General features: G+C 31.6%; 1 non-coding gene across 1 annotated transcript; it reads left to right on the top strand.

The window, feature by feature from the left end:
- Nucleotides 1-5,345: 5,345 nt before the first annotated feature.
- Nucleotides 5,346-5,454, top strand: LOC115803258 (U6 spliceosomal RNA). Its single transcript, XR_004023945.1, has one exon. It is a non-coding gene; the product is annotated as a U6 spliceosomal RNA (small nuclear RNA).
- The last annotated feature ends 1,089 nt before the right edge of the window (nt 5,455-6,543 follow it).

The following is a 6,543-nucleotide window of genomic DNA, read 5'->3' as shown; positions in this document are numbered from 1 at the left end:
TTAAACAGAATAAAATCTTCTTAAAACTTTTCCATATGCAACATTTAGCTGTGAATCATTTTATTTTTAAACTTTTCCACAGTTTACATTATTTCCAGTTTATAATTTACTAATAGTAACTTAAGATAATAAATATTTGTTAAAATTTTAAACATTTAATGCAAATCTTAAATATTAAGTCTTTTTTCATTTCCTTCCAATATTTGTCTTTTATACTTTTGGTTAATACCCAATAGATTATAATAACAACATACATTTAAGGTAAATATTTATTTTTAATACATTTGCTAAATATAAAAAGCTACATCTGTTTTTATACTTTTGTGATGCACATTTACTTGGGTGAGATACGTGAATGGTGCTTAGCTCTTAGAAATGTTTCAAAATGAAGATTCTTTAAGGCACCTTTTCCCTTGTTCTTAAAACCCACTTCAAATTTCTTTTGTGAAAATATATTACTGTCTTAAGTAACTTTAGCGATTACATCATAAACATTTTAAGTAAGATAGGCTACACCTCTGACATAAATCTTTCTTTGTAGTTGACATAATAATAGCTAACACTTTCATAGCCCTTACTGTGCACCAAATATTTCTAAGTGCTTTAAATATATTACCACACTCTTCTTAATTACTATATGAGTTAGTGACCATTTTGAAGTTGAGGAAACCAAAGGACAAAGAGGTTAAGTAACTCAGTATTACAGAGTTTGTGAGGGGAAAAACCACTAAAACCATTCTAACCTAAGTATTTTGGCTCTTTCTTACAGCTTGCTCTTAGTTGGTAACTATGTTACTATTTTTCTTTTTCTGTCTCATATTTTTTGTATCTCATCATATTTTAATCTATTATGTTCCTGGGATAGAGAAAAGCAAAGAAATCTACCATACAGTTTTTTAGTTTTAGATAAGGAAAACAATATTTCCATGCTACTAATGACAGAATTGAACATTTTCAATGATGAGGTTAAGACTAAAAATCAAGGACAAATGCTTACCAAGAATTTTTAACTCTGTAGGAAAAAAGGATTTAAAAACATGAAAGTGTCAAAGAAAGAATTTTACTGATAGTGATGAATTTTGGAGATACTGTGGCTTGATATGTTTTAAGGAATGGAAAAACTTAATTTCAGCAAACAAGTGAACCATAAAAATTATGTGCTTCAAAATTTTGAGGGAAATCAATCAATATAGTATTTAATGGCAAATTCTATAAAGAGAATAATAAGCTTATGTATGCAATAATGTGCATATTTTATTGAAATAATGATCACCATACACATATATGTGTCATATATACAGCAAACATTCTTTATCCAACAATATAATAAAATTTTTATGTGATCAGAGTGGATGTATTCATCTGGATAAATTCTTATCAAAAAATCCTGAAATTAATTATTTAAGTAAATGTATTCTATTCAACTTCCTGAAAACTTCTGTATTTTATCTACTAGTATTTTACATTAAACTTTAATATACAATCCCTTTTAGAACCAAGATATCATAAGGGAACTTGGATACAGCAAAAACAAGTGAGTAGTTAGTCCTTGATAAAATGCTATAATTCATATAAAATAATTTTCCCTTAAAATATCAATATATCCAGATATGATTAAACTCTTCAGAAACAGTTTGAGATATTCATTAGATTTTTTCCCAATTATTAGAATTATTAATTATTAGAATTAATTTCCAATTATTAGTCAGTTTCCATTTGTCTCAAAATATTTATTTTCTATGTGTATTATTGTGTTCAAAGTGCAGGCAAAAACCACAGCAGCTATTTTAACTTAGAAAATTTATTATTAACAGTGCTTAATTTGATATTAATGTTTTAGTTAGGTAACTATAAAAGTAAATAAAAAAGACTAAGGTGTTCCTTAGGAAAGGGGGGACAAAGGGAAGAGTTTGGGATTCTTAAAATTTTGAAGCTTGGAAGGGGGACCTTAAAGAACTGAAGCTCAGATCTGTGAGGTGTTGTGTCTGTGCTTTGAGAAGGGGCTCCATGGCCCTGAGTCTGAGACTTCTTGGATGCTCTTCCAATAGAGAGGTGAGATCTATGTCCCCTTTTTTTGAATCATTATTGTACTAGTAACCAAGAAAATGCATCAGAAGTGATGCTGTGTAATTTTTAAGGCTAAGTCTGAGAATCTTACTTCCCCTGTTTCTCATGGAACACTTTTGGGGCAGTTATCTGCCATGTAAAAAGTCTGTCTACCCTGACACTGTCATGGTGTAGAGACCACTTGTATGTATTGTAGTAAGTAGCCCAGCTGAGCTTCCAGCTGACAGCATCATTTGCTAGGAATAGAAATGAGTCATCATGGATGAAGGACAGATTATACCAAGTGATGATTGCTTGATTAAAGCTTTAGCCAATAGCTGACTGCAATTGCACAGGGGACCCCAAGTCAAGCCCATACTGAGTCCCTGACCTACTGGTCTATTATATTAAAAAAAATGGAATTCTATGCCTACACTACACTACATTTTGGGGGTTGTTTGTTATGCAGCAGTAAAAAACTAGAGCAGAAGTAACAGTAAGCAACCAAAATATAATATAAAATAAAGTAACAGTAAACATACAAAAAAGCAGAAGCCCCTTCTTCCTCCTCCAAACTTGCAGCCTCCTTCAGGTGCCCCCTGTTGGCAATGCCTGGTTGGGTGGTAGCTGGTAAAGCAGAAATGTGTTTTGTAAGATTTTAGTTTCTGCACCACAAATCAGAATATAAAATAGCAGATTCAGAGCTGAGAGACAATAGGTGGTGCTGAATATTTACATAAAGGATGAAAATGATTTCAGACTAAAGCTAAAATTTTAATTACATTTAATAATATTTACAGTATAAATGTTGTAGGTATTAGAAATGATGCCAAAATAGAAAACTAGGATATGGATTTAAGAAATGGCACATAGATTAATATTAAGTGAAACTAATCTGCTTAATAGAATCAGCATACATTGAGACTTAGCCATCTCTAGAATTAAACTCCATCTCTGTTACCACTGTCATGAATAATAATTAACTCATTATTAGAACAGCTTTCAGATAAACTCATATTGTCAGTAAAAGGAATAACACACATTTAGCCTGCCTCTTATCACTCTTGATAATCAAACCATGTTAACAATATAACTACTTGAGTTAAAAAGAAAAATAACAAAAATAAAAATCAAGACAGATTACATATTTCCATTTTGCTATTCCCTCCTTAGACAGGGCTTATTATAGAGTGTTTGCTCCTATGAATATTATTGCTAGCAAATTACCAATAACATTTTCACAGAACTAGAACAAAAATATTCTGAAATTTGTATGGAAACACAAAAGACCATGAATAGCCAAAGCAATCCTGAGAAAGAAAAACGAAGCTGAAGGAATCAGTTTCCCTGACTTCGCTACTATACTACAAGGCTACAATAATCAAAACAGTATGGTACTGGCACAAAAAACAGAAATATAGATCAATGGAACAGGATACAAAGCCCAGAAATAAACTCACCACCTATGGTCAGCTAATCTATGACAAAGGAGGCAAGAATATACAATGGAGAAAAGACAGTCTCTTCAATACATGGTGCTGGGAAAACCAGACAGCTACATGTAAAAAAATGAAATTAGAACACTCTCTAACACCATATACAAATATAAACTCAAAATGGATCAAAGATTGAATTTCAATATAGGAGTTCAAAAATTTACCTCCTCCACATCTTTGTTACAATTATTGATAAACAGAAAGTTTATGTCATTAAAATCTATGAAAAAGAAAGAATTGCAAGTTAATAAGATTGCACTTTGGTTGCATCTTCTAGATTGAAACATCACTAATATAAACTAATATAAATAACACTCTGCATTTTGGATTTATCTGGAAAAAGAGGAGCCAGTTAAAAAGGCAATTTGATTTTGGAAGTATATATATCAAGAAAACAACTATTGGACAATTATATCTGATTAAAACAAAATATGAGTTCTGGGATGTTAATATTATTAGTAGCCTTGTTTAAAACAGTATTAGCTATTAAATATCAGTAAAATTAGATAGTATTATGTGGTCATGTTTATCATCAAAATATTTTCCTTTTTTCTTTCTGTTATTATTCTAAATGGAAAAAAAATGCAATAGTTTGAGCAAAAAATATTTTTCTCCTTATGTTCAGTTCTCTGGATTTCTCCAGAGATATCCAAACATGAGTGACTTCTTTTTCTTGACAAGAGAATAAGCAAAGTTGTTGTATGTTTTAAGGTAAAGTTTTGTGTTGGTAAAAATCCACATTTTGGTGTGGTTCCAGACATTTCAAATTAAGCATCTTTTAGACAACAACGACAACATCCAATATAATAAAAACAAAAGCAACAAAAATCCATATGGTCCAGAATGGAGCAATAAAACATTTCCTTCCAGCTTTGTTTGTTTATGCATCCATTAGCTAAATTCTTACCACAGAAAAAGCACAATGCCTTTTTCATCCCTTTGTGCTGAGCAATTAGAGTAAAACTGAAAGATACACAATATGCACCCTACATTCTTTCTTTGACATTTTCTGTATTAAGCTGAGATGAATATAAGCAAAGACAGATGACCATAATCATAATGTCAAGGTATGTTTTCATTAAGTCTTCTCAAAGGGAAATAATGTTGCACATTGTAGTGTGTGGGTGATGAAAATTATACACTCCTTGAACATGTCATGTAAAGCCCCATGGGCTCCAACATTTTTTGAAATGAAGCGTTATCTTAACAACATGACTTCCTATAAATAGTTTGACATAGGAGCTTTTAAAAGTAAGTGACGATATAATTTTTTAAATAAAGTTTTGATTTAATTATTGACTCTGCTGGCAATTTAAGAATCTAATGACCTCTGGGTAAAGGTCATGTAACAATACAAATTCTTTTCAATAAAGTCATCTGTGGCATATAGTCATTTTGCATTCCCAACTGTAAAGACTTTCAGATCTGTGACTCTGCCTTATTTCTTTGACTACTTCACATGTTTCTATGAATAAACTTCTAGTGACAAACATGGTATTTTGTAATTTTGTAGTTGATGATATTGTTGTAGCTATTATTTTTCAGTAAAAAATGGGAAAGTGGGAGACCTACTGTTTAATGAATATCTATTATCTACTATAATCACCTTGCATATAATATTTTCCAAATTATTGTAATTAATTAATTGTTTTATTATAGAATATCACCAAGAGTGACCCAGATATCACTGATATTCATATCAATGATTAATTATAAACTGTTAGTTCCCACCTGTTTTCTATTTAACCTTAGTGAGCTTATTCTGGAGTCTACGGAAAAAGTACTCTGATAATTCCAACTCTCATGCTCGCTTCAGCAGCACACATATACTAAAATTGGAACAATACAGAAAAGATTAGCATGGCCCCTGTGCAAGGATGACATGCAAATTCATGAAGCGTTCCATATTTGGGGGCATATATCCAGACAAAACTAAATTCAAAAAGATACATGCACCCCTATGTTCATAGCAGCACTATTCACAATAGACAAGACATGGAAACAACTTAAATGCCATCTACAGATGAGTGGACAAAGAAGGTGTGGCACATATATACAATGGAATACTACTCAGCCATAAGAAAAAAGGAAATAATGCCATTTGCAATAACATGGATGGACCTAGAAATTATCGTACTAAGTGAAGTAAGTCAGCAAGAGAAAGACAAATACCATATGATAACATTTATATGTGAAATCTAAAATATGACACAAATGAACCTAACTATGAAACAGAAAGAGACTCACAGACATAGAGAACAGATTAGTGGTTGCCAAAGGGGGGGTGGGAGGGGAAAGGATGGATGGGAGTTTGGGATTAGCAGATGTAAACTATTATATATACAATGGATAAACAACAGTGTCCTACTGGATAGCACAGGGAACTATATTCAATATCCTGTGATAAACCATAATGGAAAAGAATTTTAAAAAGAATGTATATAGAGGTATAAGTGAATTGTTTTGCTGTAAAGCAGAAATTAACACAACATTGTAAATCAACTACAATTAAAAAAAATAACAATTCCAATTCTTTCTCTTCATCTCATTGCTACACCATGACCTTTGTTGTCAGTATTCTCTTTGACAACAGACCTTTACCAGATGTTGTTATACTCCACTAGTGTCACCAAAGTTCCACACCTCTGTCAGTGGCGAAAGATTTTCTGCAGAGCTCTGTCACACATGGCCACCTGTGACCTAAGCAGCAAAGTTTATTCCAGGACCAGCAACCTGAAACCAATAAGCAAAGATGAGACACTGGAAAGAGCATAGGAGGATAGGAATGGAGCTGCAATACAATTACAAATTGTTGGATTATACCATTTATCTATATCCATTTACTATATAAGGGAATCATGAATTAAAAGTATAAAATGAAGATACAATGTTTAATTATGAAAATAACACTTGTTCAAAATGTGCATGCTAACTTTGAGGCAATAAATTTTTACCTATATCAACTTATCCATTTAAATAGAATTGTCTTAATGAAATTAGG

This window comes from Delphinapterus leucas, chromosome 18 (assembly GCF_059928025.1).
Source record: "Delphinapterus leucas isolate spDelLeu-1000000601 "Yukka" chromosome 18, BTC_Dleu_Yukka2, whole genome shotgun sequence".
Taxonomy (NCBI): domain Eukaryota; kingdom Metazoa; phylum Chordata; class Mammalia; order Artiodactyla; family Monodontidae; genus Delphinapterus; species Delphinapterus leucas.
The sequence above is the reverse complement of the archived record's forward strand: the minus strand, read 5'-3'. Positions and strand labels throughout refer to the sequence as shown.